Source organism: Pleurodeles waltl, chromosome 2_1, assembly GCF_031143425.1.
Source record: "Pleurodeles waltl isolate 20211129_DDA chromosome 2_1, aPleWal1.hap1.20221129, whole genome shotgun sequence".
NCBI lineage: Eukaryota > Metazoa > Chordata > Amphibia > Caudata > Salamandridae > Pleurodeles > Pleurodeles waltl.
Genome location: NC_090438.1, coordinates 452,063,107 through 452,081,557, shown reverse-complemented (window position 1 = coordinate 452,081,557; position 18,451 = coordinate 452,063,107).

The following is an 18,451-nucleotide window of genomic DNA, read 5'->3' as shown; positions in this document are numbered from 1 at the left end:
GAATTCCGGGGTGCCCATACTAGCATGTGAATTACAGGGCTTTTTTCAAATAGACTTTTTTTTTTTACACACTGTCTTACATTTGGAAGGAAAAAATGTAGAGAAAGACAAGGGGCTATGACACTTGTTTTGCTCTTCTGTGTTCCCCCACGTGTCCCGATAAAAATGGTACCTCACTTGTGTGGATAGGCCTAGCACCCGCAAAAGGAAATGCCCCAAAACACAACGTGGACACATCAAATTCTTCCACAGAAAACAGAGGTGTTTTTTTACAAACTGCCTACCTCTGGATTTTGGCCTCTAGCTCAGCCGGCACCTGAGGAAACCTAGAAAACCAGTGCATTTTTGAAAACTAGACACCTAGGGAAATCCAAGATGAGGTGACCTGTGGGGCTCTGACCAGGTTCCGTTACCCAGAATCCTTTGCAAACCTCAAAATGTGGCCAAAAAAACACTTTTTCCTCTCATTTCGGTGACAGAAAGTTCTGGAATCTGAGAGGAGCCACAAATTTCCTTCCACCCAGCGCTCCCCCAAGTCTCCCGATAAAAATGGTATCTCACTTGTGTGGGTAGGCCTAGCGCCCGCGAAAAGAAATGGCCCAAAACACAACATGGACACATCACATTTTTTCACAGAAAACAGAGGTGTTTTTTACAAAATGCCTACCTGTGGACTTTGGCCTCTAGCTCAGCCGGCACCTGGGGAAAACTAGCAAACCAGTGCATTTTTGAAAACTAGGCACCTAGGGGAATCCAAGATGGGGTGACTTGTGGGGCTCTGACCAGGTTCTGTTACCCAGAATCCTTTGCAAACCTCAAAATTTGGCCAAACACTTTTTCCTCTCATTTCGGTGACAGAAAGTTCTGGAATCTGACAGGAGCCCCAAAGTTTCCTTCCACCCAGCATTCCCCCAAGTCTGCCGATAAAAATGGTGCCTCACTTGTGTGGGTAGGCCTAGCGCCCAGGAAAGGAAATGGCCCAAAACACAACATGGACACATCACATTTTTTCACAGAAAACAGAGGTGTTTTTTACAAAGTGCCTACCTGTGGATTTTGGCCTCTAGCTCAGCCGGCACCTGCGGAAACCTAGCAAACCAGCGCTTTTTTTAAAACTAGACACCTAGGAGAATCCAAGATGGGGTGACCAGATTCTGTGACCCAGAATCCTTTGCAAACCTCAACATTTGTTCTGGAATCAGAGAGGAGCCACACATTTTCTTCCACCCAGTGTTCCCCCAAGTCTCCTGTTAAAAATGGTACCTCACTTGGGTGGGCGTACTGCCCGCGAATGGAAATGGCCCAAAACACTATCTGGACACATCAAAATTATCAAATACAAAACTACCTATTTTTGCAGGGGCACCTGCATATTTGGTCCTGGGCTCAGCAGCCTTCTAGGGAAACCTACCAATCCCAGACATTTCTGAAAACTAGACACCCGAGGGAGTCCAGTGAGGTGTGACTTGCGTGGATCCCCCAATGTTTTCTTACCCAGAATCCTCAGCAAACCTCAAATTTAGCTAAAAAATCACATTTTTCCCACATTTCTCTGTGGGATCACCGCACTGGGACACATTTCATACCACCCAATGTTCCCCTCAGTCACCCGGTAACAATGATACCTCATTTGTGTAGGTGGGACAAGTGCTTGTGAAAGGGAAGAGCCAAAAACATGTCGATATTGAGGGGGAATCAAAGGGGTTCCAAAAGGGCAGTTTGCAAAAAAACATTTTTAGGCTGACAAGTGCAGCAGAATATTTATCGGAATAGATGAGACAATGCTGGGTGGTAGGAATTTTGTGGATTCCTGCAGATTCCGGAAGGTTCCATCACAAAAAAACTGGGAAAAATGTGTGATTTCCAGCAAAGTTGGAGGTTTGCAGGGGATTGTGGGTAAAAAAATGGTGCAGGGTGCATGTGAAACACACCACCCTGGAATCACCTAGATGTTTTTGTTTTCAGATTTGTCTAGGTCTTGTGGAATTTTCTACATGGCAGCGTCCCAAAGTCCATAAAGTGCAGCCCTCACCATTCCAAGTGGGACGATTTTGAGAGTAAACCAAGCTCTCATGGCCCAAATGTAAAACTAAAACCCAAAATAATCAAATGTCTTCTTCCTTGCTCTAGGATAAGATGATTTAGAGTGCGGGGGAGAGCTGAAAGACTGTTACCCCCTTCAGTTGAGGTGGGGGCGTAACCAGGTCCATACTGGTTGGTAGCCACCACCCCAATATTCTTTTTTTTTTTTTTTATTCCCTGGCATCTAGTAGACTTTCTGCCCCCCCCCGGGGTGTGGATCAGGGGTAATTGCCCCATCTGCCCACTGGTGGGCAGAACAACTTTGGCCCCATTTATTTGGGGTGGAGGTATGGCCATACCCCCACCCTCTTATTTTTGAAAAAAAAACTTCTCTGGCCTCTGGTGGGCTTTCTGCCCCCCTTGGGGGCAGATGGGCCTTCCAAAAATAGGCCCACCTGCCCCCAACGGGGGGCAGATATGGCCAACAGTAATGTGCCCCCATGGGGAGTGACCCTTATCTAAGGGGCTGCCCCCCTAAAGAAAACACACACATACACACAGAAAAGGCCTAAATTAAATCCCCCCCCCCGGTAGCGACCCTTGCCTAAGGGGTCGCTCCCCACCTCTAAAAAAACAAAACAAAAAAAACAAAAATCCCCCAAAAATGTATCTCTGGCGCCTGGAGGCTTCTGCCCCCCCTGGGGGCAGATCGGCCTAATAACAATAGGCCGATCTGCCCTCGGGGGCAGAAATGGCCTAAAATATATTTGCCACCCTGCCCCCACCCCCCTGGGGAGCGACCCTTGCCTAAGGGGTCGCTCCCCTTGCGTGACATTGGTGCAAAAAAAAAGATCCCCGGTGCCTAGTGGTTTCTGCCCCACTTGGGGGCAGATTGACCTAACAAAAATCGGCTGATCTGCCCCCATGGGGGGAAGAAATGGTCTAACTACAGTTTGCCCCCCAGGGGAGCGTCCCTTGCCTAAAGGGTAGCTCCCATCTCTAAAAAAACAAACAAAAAAAAAACACAAAAAAATTAGCCCTGGCGCCTAGAGATTTCTGCCATCCCTGGGGGCAGATCGGCCTAATAACAATAGGCCGATCTGCCCCCGGGGGGCAGAAATGGCTTAAAATAAATTTGCCCCCCTCCCCCCCACCCCCTCCCCCTGGGGTGCGACCATTGCCTACGGGTCGCTCCCCTTGCGTGACATTGACGCAAAAAAAAAGAGCCCCTGTGCCTAGCAGTTTCTGGGGGCAGAAATGGGCTAAAGTATATTTCCCACCCTGCCCCCGATCCCCCTAGGGAGCGACCCTTGCCTAAGGGGTCGCTCCCCTTGCGTGACATTGGCGCAAAAAAAAAGATCCCCGGTGCCTAGTGGTTTCTGCCCCCCTTGGTGGCAGATTGACCTAAAATGGGCTGATCTGCCCCCAAGGGGGGCAGAAATGGTCTAAATACAATTTGCCCCCCAGGGGAGCGACCCTTGCCTAATGGGTCGCTCACCATCTCTAAAAAAAAAACAAGAAAAAAAAACACTCAAAAGAATTAGCCCTGGCGCCTAGAAATTCCTGCCCTCCCTGGGGGCAGATCGGCCTAATAACAATAGGCTGATCTGCCCCCGGGGGGCAGAAATGGCCTAAAATAAATTTGCCAATCCCACCCCCCCCCGGGTGCGACCATTGCCTACAGGGTCGCTCCCCTTGCGTGACATTGCCGCAAAAAAAAAAAGAGGTCCCATGCCTAGCGGTTTGTGCCCCCCTTGGGGGCAGATTGATCTAAAAAGTGGGCAGAAATGGCCTAAATACAATTTGCCCCTTCAGGGGAGCGACCCTTGCCTAAGGGGTCGCTCCCCATCTGTAAAACAACAACAAGAACAAAATCCCCGGTTCCTAGTGGTTTCTGCCCCCCTTGGGGGCAGATCGGCCTACTTAAAATAGGCTGATCTGACCCCCAGGGGGGCAGAAATGGCCTGAAATAAATTCCCCCCCCCCAGGGGAGCGACCCTTGCTGAGCATTTCTCTTTCGATCGCATGGGAGGAGGACTCTGTGTCGCGCGCTGACGTCACGGGGGTGGGGGGGTTGGGGGGCTCTCGGGGGTGGAAGGGTTTCCCCTTCCATCCCTGCTTTTGGGGGGTGGGAGGGAAGAACACAGAGGGAGCGCTAGCACTCCTTCTGGTCTCTGTGCCCACGACATAATGGTTACATCCTGGGCACACGAGCCCTGTGTCACAGGACGTAACCAATACGTCTGCGGCACAGAACCGGTTAAAGTTTTCAGTGAAAACAGTTCCTAGAAGCATACAGGGCCCTCACGGTCATCTGGCCATGCAAGTCTGGAGGATAGTTAAGACTTCAGGCTGACCATGATGAGCCTGGGCCAGGTATACAGGGACCAGTTTAGTCCAGCTGAAAATGTACTTTCTTAAGTTTAGCACAAACAGTTCCATTCATGTTGGAGAAGGCCATGAGTAGCAGGATGAGCATTGTGGACTGTCATCGCTGTAGCGTGAAAAGCATGTGTGGTATCACTGTGGTGCAAGGAGCCGGTTAAACATTGTGGTCGGTTGTTTTTGTATCTTGGAACTACTGGTCATCATGGGCTCTTTTTGTTGTAGTGAGCGGTGCAGGCCTCACGTTGCCAGTCACCATAGTCTGTCAGTGTCAGAACGATGAGCAGATTTCACTGGAGCTTCACAGTGGCAATTGGCAGAGCTTTGGCGTGAACGGGCCGGTTCACAATTGTGAGGTGCCAAACTCCAGGATGTTTATCTTTTCTCTAGGAAAAGTACACTCAGAAGCCAGCAAAGGGTCCAGGGTCTGGGAAAGCACCTGTTGATGATCAGTGACACACTGCAGCAGAGGCCAGCAAGGCTCAGGCTGATCCAGTTGCAGATTCAATTGCATGTCCAGGAAGGTCAAGTTGCAATAGGCCAGCTGGGCAGTTGCAGGGAGGCCTCTGAAGTTTGTTGTGTCTTTGTAGTTCACACTGTAGGTCAACCAACTGACTCATGGAGTCACTCTGAGTAGCCTGGGATGAATGCAAGCATGTGCAGTCTTCTTTTTCAGTTAGCAAGCCACTCCTTCATGCAGAAGGGCAGTGCTCTGGCAGCAGAGCAGTCCTTTTTCTGTAGCTTCCACAGGTCAACGAGTGTTCTGATGAGTGGCTCAGGAGGCCTAATATTTATACCTGGTGTCAACCATTGTGTTCGTGGACTCCCATTCATACCCCTACTTCTGGTTCTGGAAAGTTCTTGTGTCATGATCCTTTGTATGTGAAGGATACAAAGCTTTTTGAAGTATAAGTGGGGATAGGTAGAACTCCTCCCCTGTAATTCTGTCAGGATGACCCATACTGTCCACACCAAAGCCCTCTTCGTGTTACTGTCTGGAAGTAATACACCATCCCCAACAGCACCAACGTCTTGTGACCCAGATACTGCTAGAAAGCACAAATGGTTGATCAACAAAAAGGCAACTTTCTAACATTGGCAATTTCCAATTTAAAATTACAATTCATTTCAGTATAAACAGCATATCTCTATATGCTCCCAATCTAAAGTTAGCGCCTAGTAAATGTACTAAGGTAACACTGTGTTACCCAATGTGAGAGATAGGCCCTACAACAATGAAAAACTACTTAAAGAATTTTTACTTCCACAACATCTAAAACATAGATGCACATCCTACATTTTTAAGTACAAGTTTCTCTGTCCTAAGAACCTTCAGGGCCTACCATAGGGGTGACTTAGAAGTATTAAAAAAATGTTTTAGGCTTAACAAAAGGTTGACTTTGCCAGGTCCAAATGAAAGTTTAAAAACTACACTACAGCTTGCAGTGGCATGCTTGAGACATGTTTTAAAGTACTACTTCAGTAGCTGACAAATTGAGTTAGTGCAGACCTACTAGTATCATTTAATTTACAATCCCTGGGGCATATACTGTCATTTACTGGGGACTTACAAGTAAATTAAATGTGGCAATTAGGTGTTTGGTCTAAGTCAATTTTACCATGTTTGAAGGAGTGAGCACCAGCACTTTAGCACTGGTTATGAGTCCTAAAGCCAACAAAAACAAATTCAGCAAAAAAGAAGAAGTGAAGGCAAAAAGGTGGGGGTAATACTACACCAAGGTTGTCAGGTACAACAGTACTTAATAGAATTTGCACTTTAACATGTAAGTTTCTAAGCCAATATTTGTTTCCTCGATATTATGTCATAGCAGCTCAAAACATAATACCCACTCTAGTTTATTATTGTGATACACTGACAGCTAGAAAGACATCTGGGGCATCTATATGTACTACTAGGATTAACAGAAGTCTCTGTAGGATTTCATAGCTTTTTTGTCCCCAAGGAGTATCTCTAATATATGCCTCAACCATGGTATATTGCATTAGAGCTTCCACTCCATTGTCAGTATTTGCTGTGTGGTTCTACATCACAAAGTTCTCTCTTGTGTATGTATATGGTACATTGGGACAGATGTACGAACCGTTTTGCATGGCGCAAACTGCAAAAATCAGTTTGCGCCATGCAAAATGGCTATCGCGGGATGCACATTCCCATTTTGCGAGTCGGTACCAACTCACAAAATGGGAATGCGACTCTCAAATAGGAAGGGGTGTTCATTTTTCATGTTTTCATTTTGTATTGCAACTCGTTTTCCTTTAAGGAAAACGGGCTGCAATAGAAAAAAAAAACTGCTTTATTGAAAAAGCAGTCACAGACATGGAGGTCTGCTGTCTCCAGCAGGCCACCATCCCTGTGAGTGCAGGGAATCGCAAGGGGATCGCAAATTGCGACCCCCTTGCGATTCGCAGAAGTTGTCTGAGACACCATTCTGCATGCAAATTTGCGAATCGGAAATTGCAAGTCGCACTGACTCGCAATTTCCGATTCGCAAATTCGATTCTTGCTACATCTGGCCCATTATTCTTTACTAGAGTAGTCTCGCTTATGTCTGTCTCTATTACACTATTCTGTACTCTGGTGATTATCTATGCTACAGTGTTTTCACTTAACCGCTTCTATGCCTTGGACGAGATGATCCCCCTGTGCCTTGGACGAGATCATCTCGTCCAAGGCACAGGGGAACTTGGGGGAGCGCTAGCGCGCCCCCGTGCACCCCCCTCCCCCCAAGACCTTCCCCTTCCACCCCCGCCCCCCCGGCAATCCGATGACGTCAGCGCGCTGACGTCATCTAGTGTTGCCGGGCGCTCTGGAAGCCATTTGCTTCCAGCGCGTCGAGGTGAGAGGACCGAAAAGGTAAGTCCTTTCCGTTTTTGGGGGGCGGGGGGTGGTGAAAACAGACACGGGGAAAGGAAAGGGTTTTTCCTTTCCCCCTGTGTCTGTTTTCACAAGATCGTGGAGCAGGAATCTCCACTAGACCCCAGGGATTTTTTGTAATAGGTTTATTTTGGGGGCGACCCCTTGGGCAAGGGTCGCCCGCCCTGGGGGTAATTTTTTCTGGATATCCCCACCCCCCACCGGGGGCAGATCCGCCGATTTTTCGGCGGATCTGCTCACAGGGGGGGCGTAAACCACTAGACACCAGGGATTTATTTTTATTGTAAAGTTTTTTTGGGGGGGCGACCCCTTGGGCAGGGGCCGCCCCACTGGGGGGCTATTTATTTGTATTTGGCCCCCCCCCCCCGGTGGCAGATTGACAATTTTTGGGCTGATCTGCCGCCAAGGGTGGGGGGACGAAATCCACTAGACACCAGGGATTTTGTTTTTATTGTTTATTTTGGGGGCAACCCCTTGGGCAAGGGTCGCTCCCCTGGGGAGCTATTTTTTTTTTCTGTTTCGGCCCCCCGATGGCAGACCAGCCATTTTTTGGACGAACTGGCCCCCGGGGGGGGTGGAAGCACACTAGGCACCAGGGATTGTGTGGTGTGTGTGTGTGTGTGTGTGTGGTGTGTGTTTGGGGGCACCCCTTGGGCAACGGTCGCCCCCCTAAGGTGGGGAAAGTTCTTATTGGCCATCTCTGCCCCTATTTTTGTAGGCCCATCTGCCCCCAAGGAGGGCAGAAACCACCAATACGGCAGGGATTTTTTTGTTTTGTTTTGTGTTGTGCTGGGGGTGCCCCCTTTGGGAAGGGTCGCCCCCTAAAAGGGGGCACAGAGGTGTTGCCCATTTCTGCCACCCTTGGGGGCAGATTGGCCAATTTCTTTACGCCCATCTACCCCCGAGGGGGGCAGGATCCACTTAGGTACCAGGGACAACTTCTAAGTTCTTGGTGGTGTCTTGGTGGTGGGGTGTTTGTCAACTGGCAAAGTATTTGTATTTGTGATTATAACAATTTATTTCTTCTTTTTCTTCTAGTTCAACGCTTTTGCTTCCTTTGCTGTGGATCTTTGCGGTTTTGGCAGTAGTTGTCCTGCGGTTTGCATAGTTGCATGTTTTAGGTAAGTGAAAGGAATTTACTCCAAAGGAGTATTGTTGACATGCATGAATGACATGTTTGTAGGTGGTGTACTAAATGCAGTATTGTGTGTTTGACATTTTCCTTAGATTTGAGCACAGTGATGTTTGTGTTGTCATATGTCTAATTTGCTTTTTTCTTTTTAGTGGGATATCATTGGTGATTGCCGTGTCTGTGCAGAGTAGTTGCTTGGTGAGTAGCTATTTCAGGCAAGTGAGTGGTATAGTTTTTTGTAGTACATAACTCTTTGTGATAAAGCTACACTTTGTTTATTACTTATTTTAGTGCTAGTTGTTGTTGGCAATCCATTTGTTGTTAGGATCATGGCTAGCCGCAAAGTGACCGCTCAGCAGGTTGTTCGCATGCTCTTTGAGTCGTCTTCAGACCATGATTACGACACTGACTCTGCATCTGAGGCAGAGGAGGAAGCAGGAGATTCTGGAAGTGAGTTTTCTGTCCGAGAGTATTCTCCTGATGAGGAAGCTACTCTCAGTGCAGATGAAGGGCCTGTGTTAGAGGAGGACATTGATGTGCCAAGAGTGCAGCGGCCTGGGGCTGAAGGGTTTCCCATTAGAAGACCTGACACCTGGATTGCCCCAAACATGGAGCAGCCACAGTTACCTGCATTTACTGGTCTCCCAGGGTGTAGAGTTAATACGGAAAACTTTTTGCCTGTCCATTTCTTTCACTTGTTTATGGACGATGTATTTTTGGAAGAGATTGTGGAGCAGACAAATGTGTATGCAGAGCAGTATTTGCGGGACAACTCAGTCTAGAGCTACTCATTGGGTTCCCACATATCTGGAAAAGATGAAAAGGTTTTTAGGTTTGTCTTTTTTAATGGGGTTGATCAGGAAGCCGTCACTGGCTTCTTATTGGTCTACTAGACCCTTGATGGCAACTGCTATATTTCCTGCAACTATGACACGTAATCGGTATTTGCTTCTTCTTCGTATGCTGCAATTTGTAGACAATGCTTTAGCCTTGCCACGAGATCACCCTGATTGTGACCGCCTTTTTAAGATTAGGCCTGTCCTTGATCATTTTGTGGATCGGTTTTCAGAGGTCTATGTTCCAGGCAAAGAGATAAGTGTGGACGAGTCTTTGGTCCTTTTCAAGGGGCGTTTAGTTTTTAAGCAGTACATTCCTAGTAAGAGGGCACGGTATGGGATTAAATTGTATCTGCTGTCAGAAAGCAGTACAGGATATGTGTATAATTTCCGGGTCTACACTTGTAGGGATTCCAGTATTGACTCTCCTGGTTGTCCGGCCACTTTTGGAGTTAGCGAAAAAATTGTGTGGGAACTTGCTAGACGGCTGTTCAACAAAGGTCACCATTTGTACGTAGATAATTTCTACACTGGAGTGCAGTTGTTCAAGGAGTTGTTTAGGGTGGACACTGTTGCTTGTGGCACAATCCGTTCTAACCGGAAAGGCTATCCAAGGGAGCTTGTCTGTAAAAAACTTGAGAGGGGACAGTGCAGTGCCTTGCGGAATAATGAGCTGCTAGCTCTGAAATTTTCAGACAGGAGGGATGTGTACATGCTATCGACCATCCATGATGAGAGTACTTCCCCTGTGGCTGTTTGGGGTCAGGTTGCGGAAGTGCGCAAACCTGCATGCATTTTGGACTACAATAGGCACATGGGTGGTGTTGATAGAGTAGATCAGAGGTTGGAACCTTACACTGCTCTTCGTAAGTCTTATGTGTGGTATAAAAAGTTGGCCCTACATTTATTTCATTTGGCAACTTTTAATGCCTTTATTGTATACAAGAATTGTTCACCTGAGTCAAGGATGACATTTGTTAAATTTCAGGAGTCGGTGATAGAAAGCCTTATTGTGATGGAACCGGCAAGAGTTCCTAGAGTAGAAGTGGTGGAGGATGTGGCTAGATTGAAAGATCGGCACTTTCCAGATCACATTCCTCCCACTCCCAAAAAAGACATGCCCACAAAGAAATGTAGAGTATGTGCCCGGAGATCAATCCGGAGGGAGAGCCGGATGTACTGCCCCGAATGCCCTTCAAAGCCTGGGCTGTGTGTGCCCAGCTGTTTTAGAAGTTACCACACAAGGAAAAACTTTTGGGAAATACCGTGAGCGTAAGCTGTCTGTTTTATATTTTCATATGTTTCACGGTTGGCATCTCTGTCGTGTATTTCGTTAGAGCTTTTGTGTTTGTAGTTTTGTGCTTATTTTCTAATTAGTGGTTTCTTTGTTTATAAATAAAAAAAGTGATTGCGGTGTGCGTGGGGTGGCGCTTGGCTGGCGGTGTGCGTGGGGTGGTGCTTGGCTGGCGGTGTGCTTGGGGTGCGGCTTGGCTGGCTGTGTGCTTGGGGTGGCGCTTGGCTGGCTGTGTGCTTGGGGTGGCGCTTGGCTGGCGGTGTGCTTGGGTGGCGCTTGGCTGGCGGTGTGCGTGGGGTGGCGCTTGGCTGGCGGTGTGCATGGGGTGGCGCTTGGCTGGCGGTGTGCGTGCGGTGGCGCTTGGCTGGCGGTGTGCTTGGGGTGGCGCTTGGCTGGCGGTGTGCGTGGGGTGGCGTTTGGCTGGTGGTGTGCTTGGGGTGGCGCTTGGCTGGCGGTGTGCGTGGGGTGGCGCTTGGCTGGCGGTGTGCGTGGGGTGGCGCTTGGCTGGCGGTGCCAGCCAAACGGCAGTCCACGCTCCCATCAGCTGGTGTGATTCTTGTATCAGGCATTTGGGCGTATGTAAGTAATGGGCCCTTGAGTGGCGCGGTCTGTCGATGTGAGTGTTGTAATGTGCTGGGCCCGTGGCTGGCGGTGTGAATGGTCTTGTGCGTGTCATGTATGAAAGGTGTGTGAATGGACTGTTAAGCGGTTGGTGCCTTGTCGCGGCTTTACAGCTCACGAGCTGTGAATCATTGGTTCACTTTTTTGCCTTTCAGTTATTAGCAGTGCATTTCATTTTTGTGAAATCTCTTGTTAATAAAATTTGATCCACTGAACCATCACTCACCCTCGTGCCAAATCCAACCAGTATGTGTGCTAAAAAATGACAAAACCTGCTCCGCTGTAATCAGGCGTCGCAGCACACCTGTGACACGCTAGGTGCCTCGGGTGGGACCCCGATGATGAAGCATGCCACCAACTTGGTCTTTTCACAATCTTAGTGTTTGGCACATCACGGACGTATGTGCACACATCAAAATGATATATTTCAAAAATACCTATGTTTTTGGTCCTGGGTGCGGCCTTCATCTAGGGAAACCTAGAAAACCCAAAAACTTTTTAAAACTAGACACCCCAAGGAGTCCAGGGAGGTGTGGCTTGCGTGGCTCCCCCAACATTTTCTTACCCAGACTCCTCTGTAAACCTCAAAATTTGCATAAAAAAGCATATTTTCCTGACTTTTCTTAGTAGGATCACCGCTCCAGCACAAAATTCCTACTCCCCAGTTTTCCCTTCAGTCTCCCAAGTAAAATGACACCTCACTTATGTGGGTCCCCAAAGCAGAGTCCGTCTAAAGATGTATAAAAGAATATGCCCTTATAAACTCGCTGTGCTATCCCTTCTATCTCTTCAAGTTTTGGGCCTTATTCTGTTGCAGGCACCTGGCCCAGCCACACAAGTGAGGTATCATTTTTATCGGGAGACTTGGGGGAATGCTGGGTGGAAGGAAATTTGTAGCTCCTCTCAGATTCCAGAACTTTATGTCACCGAAATGTGAGGAAAGGGTGTTTTTTTACCCAAATTTTGAGGTTTGCAAAGGATTCTGGGTAACAGAACCTGGTCCGAGCCCCGCAAGTCAACCCTCCTTGGATTCCCCTAGGTCTCTAGTTTTCAGAAATGCACAGGTTTGGTAGGTTTCCCAATGTGCCGGCTGAGCTAGAGGCCAAAATCTACAGGTAGGCACTTCGCAAAAAACACCTCTGTTTTCTTTAAAAAATGTAGATGTGTCTACGTTGCGCTTTGGGGCGTTCCCTGTCGCGGGCGCTAGGCCTACCCACACAAGTGAGGTATCATTTTTATCGGGAGACTTGGGGGAACGCTGGGTGGAAGGATATTTGTGGCTCCTCTCAGATTCCAGAACTTTCTGCCACAGAAATGTGAGGAACATGTGTTTTTTTACCCAAATTTTGAGGTTTGCAAAGGATTCTGGGTAACAGAACCTGGTCCGAGCCCCGCAAGTCAACCCTCCTTGGATTCCCCTAGGTCTCTAGTTTTCAGAAATGCACAGGTTTGGTAGGTTTCCCAATGTGCCGGCTGAGCTAGAGGCCAAAATCTACAGGTAGGCACTTCGCAAAAAACACCTCTGTTTTCTTTAAAAAATGTAGATGTGTCCACGTTGCGCTTTGGGGCGTTCCCTGTCGCGGGCGCTAGGCCTACCCACACAAGTGAGGTATCATTTTTATCGGGAGACTTGGGGGAACGCTGGGTGGAAGGATATTTGTGGCTCCTCTCAGATTCCAGAACTTTCTGCCACAGAAATGTGAGGAACATGTGTTTTTTTAGCCAAATTTTGAGGTTTGCAAAGGATTCTGGGTAACAGAACCTGGTCCGAGCCCCGAAAGTCAACCCTCCTTAGATTCCCCTAGGTCTCTAGTTTTCAGAAATGCACAGGTTTGTTAGGTTTCCCTATGTGCCGGCTGAGCTAGAGGCCAAAATCTACAGGTAGGCACTTCGCAAAAAACACCTCTGTTTTCTTTCAAAAATTTAGATGTGTCCATGTTGCGCTTTTGGGCGTTTCCTGTCGCGGGCGCTAGGCCTACCCACACAAGTGAGGTATAATTTTTATCTGGAGACTTCGGGGAACGCTGGGTGGAAGGAAATTTGTGGCTCCTCTCAGATTCCAGAACTTTCTGCCACAGAAATGTGAGGAACATGTGTTTTTTTAGCCAAATTTTGAGGTTTGCACAGGTTTCTGGGTAACAGAACCTGGTCCGAGCCCCACAAGTCACCCCATCTTGGATTCCCCTAGGTCTCTAGTTTTCAGAAATGCACAGGTTTGGTACGTTTCCCTAGGTGCCGGCTGAGCTAGAGGCCAAAATCTACAGGTAGGCACTTTGCAAAAAACACCTCTGTTTTCTTTCAAAAAAATGGGATGTGTCCACGTTGCGTTTTGGGGCGTTTCCTGTCGCGGAAGCTAGGCCTATCCACACAAGTGAGGTATCATTTTTATCGGGAGACTTGGGGGAACATAGATAAGCAAAACAAGTGCTATTGCCCATTGTCTTTCTCTACATTTTTTCCTTCCAAATATAGGAGAGTGTGTAAAAAAGACATCTATTTGAGAAATGCCCTGTAATTCACATGCTAGTATGGTCACCCCGGAATTCAGAGATGTGCAAATAACCACTGCTCCTCAACACCTTATCTTGTGCCCTTTTCGGAAATACAAAGGTTTTCTTGATAGCAATTTTTTACTCTTTATATTTCAGCAAATGATTTGTTGTATACCCGGCATAGAATGAAAACGCACTGCAGGGTGCAGCTCATTTATTGGCTCTGGGTTCCTCGGGTTCTTGATGAACCTACAAGCCCTATATATTCCCGCAACCAGAGGAGTCCAGCAGACGTAACAGTATATTGCTTTCGATAATCTGACATTGCAGGGAAAAGTTACAGAGTAAAACGTAGAGAAAAATTGATGGTTTTTTCACCTCAATTTCAATATTTTTCTTTTTCAGCTGTTTTTTTCTGTAGGAAACCCTTCTAGGATCTACACAAATGACCCCTTGATGAATTTAGAATTTTGTCTACTTTTCAGAAATGTTTAGGTTTCTGGGATCCAGCATTGGTTTCATGCCCATTTCTGTCACTGACTGGAAGGAGGCTGAAAGCACAAAAAATTGCAAAATGGGGTATGTCCCAGTAAAATGCCACAATTGTGTTGAAAAATTTGGTTTTCTGATTCAAGTCTGCCTGTTCCTGAAAGCTGGGAAGCTGCTGAGTCTAGCACCGCAAACCCTTTGTTGATGACATTTTCAGGGGAAAAACCACAAGCCTTCTTCTGCAGCCACTTTTTCCAATTGTTTTGAAAAAAAATAAATTTTCACTGTATTTTGGCCAATTTCTTGGCCTCCTTCAGGGGAACCCACAAAGTCTGGGTACCTCTAGAATCCCTAGGATGTTGGAAAAAAAGGACGCAAATTTGGTTTGGTTAGCTTATGTGGACAAAACGTTATGAGGGCCTAAGCGCGAACTGCCCCAAATAGGCAAAAAAAGGCCTGGCACAGGAGGGGGAATAGGCCTGGCAGCGAAGGGGTTAAGGAACTTTCTTTTGAAATATTTCTCTCGAAGTGACTGTAACTCAGAGTTGCCTATATCTGGTATTTTTCCCATATGATATTCTTTCCTAGATAAGCCTTTGTGCATTCTTACACTACTGTGGTAATCTGTTGCAGACTCTAGTATTGGTCTTTGTTATTCTGTTTTATTCAGAAGTGTGTTTATAGAGTCCATCTCTGCTAAGGTATTCTGGGGCATATTTATACTCTGTTTGCGCCGGAATTGCGTCGTTTTTTTTGACGCAATTCCGACGCAAAACTAACTCCATATTTATACTTTGGCGTTAGACGCGTCTAGCGCCAAAGTCCATCGAGTTTGCGTCATTTTTTAGCGTGGACACCTACTTTGCGTTAATGATATGCAAGGTAGGCGTTCCCGTCTAAAAAATTTACTCCGAGGCATGTGCGCCGTATTTACACTCCCGGGCAAAATTCACTGCCGGGAGTGGGCGGGTCAAAAAAAATGACGTCCAGCCGCTTTTGCGCCGTTTTTTAGCGCCTGGTCAGGGCAGGCGTTAAGGGACCAGTGGGCTTGGAAGGAGCCCAGAGGTGCCCTCCCATGCCCCCAGGGACCCCCCTGTCACCCTTGCCCACCCCAGGAGGACGCCCAAGGCTGGAGGGACCCATCCCAGGGACATTAAGGTAAGTTCAGGTAAGTATTTTTTTTATTTTTTATTGTGGCATAGGGGGGACTGATTTGTGTCCCCCTACATGCCACTATGCCCAATGACCATGCCCAGGGGACAGAAGTCCCCTGGGCATGGCCATTGGGCAAGGGGGCATGACTTCTGTCTTTGCTAAGACAGGAGTCATTTCAATGGGGGTTGGGAGTCGGAAAAAATGGCGCAAATCGGGTTGAGGCGAAAAATTTGCCTCAGCCTGACTTGCCCCATTTTTTGGCGCCCAAGCTCCATTTTCCCCTACGCCGGCGCTGCCTGGTGTACGTCATTTTTTTTCACGCACACCAGGCAGCGCCGGCGGCTAACGCCGGCTAACGTCATTGAATAAATACGGCGCCCACATGGCGCTTCAGAATGGCGTTAGCCGGCGCTAATGTTTTTGACGCAAAACTGCGCCAGGGATCTCTCTTGCCACTTTTGAGGCCTGTTGCTTATCCATGTGACCACTGGCACTGTCTCTGTAACAGTGGGGCACTCTAACAGCACTCTGGCTTCCTCATATGAACTATCAGCCTTATTACATGGCTCAGTTGGAACTTGTTGCACTAAATCCAAAGAATATTCAGTGTTAGTGTCAAAGAAAAGCATGGTCAATCACAGTGAAATCACAAAGGGTGCTTGAGTATCTAAAGGATATTGGTAAAAATGTTTCACTCCAAGTAGGAAAAATCCTAACCTGTGGGATCAAAAAAGATTTTTGAGAGTTCACCCCACCCACATCTTGTGGTGTCATTCTTCATCCTTGCTACTTTTCACCCCAGAGTAAGAAAATACTACTCCAATACATCAGACAAATCTGGGTGTTCTTAGTTCTTATTTTCTTCAGGAAAGTTACAGGGGTCCATAACTTCCCTTAAAAAATACATATGAGTATATCCAAAAACTGTCTCTTAATTTATAGGTACACTTGTTATGTATTTAACAAAATGTGCTGTAACTCAGTAGTGAACCCTGTAGGTAAAACAAAATCAAGAAATAATATATGTAAAATAACCTTACTAGAAACATACATTTTAAGATACAGTACAGTATATGAAATGTGTTTCCCGATACACACACATATGTCTCAGCATCCTCACCCCACTGGTAGACACTGCAATATGGGTTGTGGTTCTTGTGTGTGAACAAATACCGTAAGGTAAAAACAGTGGGGCATTTTTATGAGAGGCTTGCATCACTTTTTTTTTAACACTCTGGCAGCACAAGCCTCTCTACCATATCCAAGAGGCCCTGCAAAGCCACTTTTCATGGATTTGCATGACCTCATAGATATGGAGTAAGACAAAGCAGTGCAGGTCACTACATTGCCTTACTCTGTGTCAGGGAGGCATGCAAGAGAAAGAGGAAAACCCCTCTCAAGAGGTGCAAGAGTGCATCTGTTGGCGCCAGGAGGCCAATTGTGCACTAGAGCAGGGGGAAAATATGGTTCATTCATGGCCTTTCACATTGGCGTAGGGCAGTACAGAAAGAAGTCTTGTGACGCTGCCGTATACCAATTCCCCATAAATATGTGTCAATGTTTTTACATGCATGAGGTAATAATACTGTCATACATGCACAATGGGGACTTACCGTAGTCTGGGATTCATCTAAGCTTCATGGTTCATAGTGGGGGGCATCTGTCCTTTAGTCACACACTGGGGTCAACATTTGCAACGTTTTGGCGCAGGGCAGTACCTCAAGTGGAGAAGTGTGGCACAATGCTTAGAGCGGCAGACCCTGATGCAGAGATATGGCCTGGGACCAGGGTTCATTTCCTGCCTCAGCGGGTCTTGGGCTCAATTCCCTTGGGCCAGATTATTCTTGCCTCTGCCTATTCTAAATAATGAGTCCCACTCTGTAACTCTGGGCAATAGCTTGCTTAATCTCCACAACGGCCCTGACAGTGCTTGGATGCCTGGCTTCATCCTGGGGGTTGCCCAGGAGTGGGTGCCTCACAGGAAAAGCCAGGAGGGGTTCCACAGCAGTATGCGTACAGCGCCTCAAGACCCTAACGGGTGAGTAGTGTGCTATACAAGTGCAAAGTTTACATTTAGATTAAGCCTTCTTGCTGCACTGTCCTGCTTCAAAAGAAAAGAGCAGGAATGTGCCATATCTATAAGATATGGCGCATTCTTGTCTTTTTACACAACACAGGCCCACAATTGGCTGCAATGCACCAATGCAGGCACCCTTGTTCCATGGTACAAATAGTGTCTGCATTGGAGGGATGAAAATCAATCAATGGAGGTGGTTTCATCTTACTATGTGTGCTGCAGAATGTTGTTTTTCCTTGTTGTGCCTCCCTTACCCCTCCCCTGGTGATGTGTAGGCTTTTGCAACATTCCCAAGTTTACAACAATTTGTAAATCTGGAAATGTCTCAAATACCATGGGTGTTACTGTAGGAAAGTAACCTCTTTCTAGCATGATTACCCCCACTTTTGGCCTGTTTGTGAGTATGTATCAGTGTGTTTTTACTGTGTCACTGGGATCCTGCCAGCCAGGACCCCAGTGCTCATAGATAAAAACCTATATGTCAGTGTGTTTTGCCTGTCCCACTGGGATCCTGCTAGCTAGAACCTCAGTGCTCATAGTTTGTGGCCTGATATATATGCCTGTGTATTGACTAACTGTGTCACTGAGGCTCTGCTAACCAGAACCTCAGTGCTTATGTTCTCTCTGCTTTTAAATGTGTCACTGTAGGCCAGTGACTACATTTACCAATTTCAATTGGCATACTGGACCCCCCTTTTAAGTCTCTAGTATATGGTACCTAGGTACCCAGGGCAGTGGGGTTCCAGGGGTCCATATGGGCTGCAGCATTTCTTTTGCCACCCATAGGGAGCTCAGACAAACCCTTGCACAGGCCTGCCATTGCAACCTGCGTGAAATAACGCACACGTTATTTCACAGCCATTTTCACTGCACTTAAGTAACTTATAAGTCACCTAAATGTCTAACTTTCACTTGCTGAAAGTTAGGTGCAAAGTTACTAAGTGTGAGGGCACTCTTGCAGTAGCAAAGGTGACCCCACATAGTTCAGGACCATTTCCCTGGACTTTGTGAGTGTGGGACACCATTACACACGTGCACTACATATGGGTCAA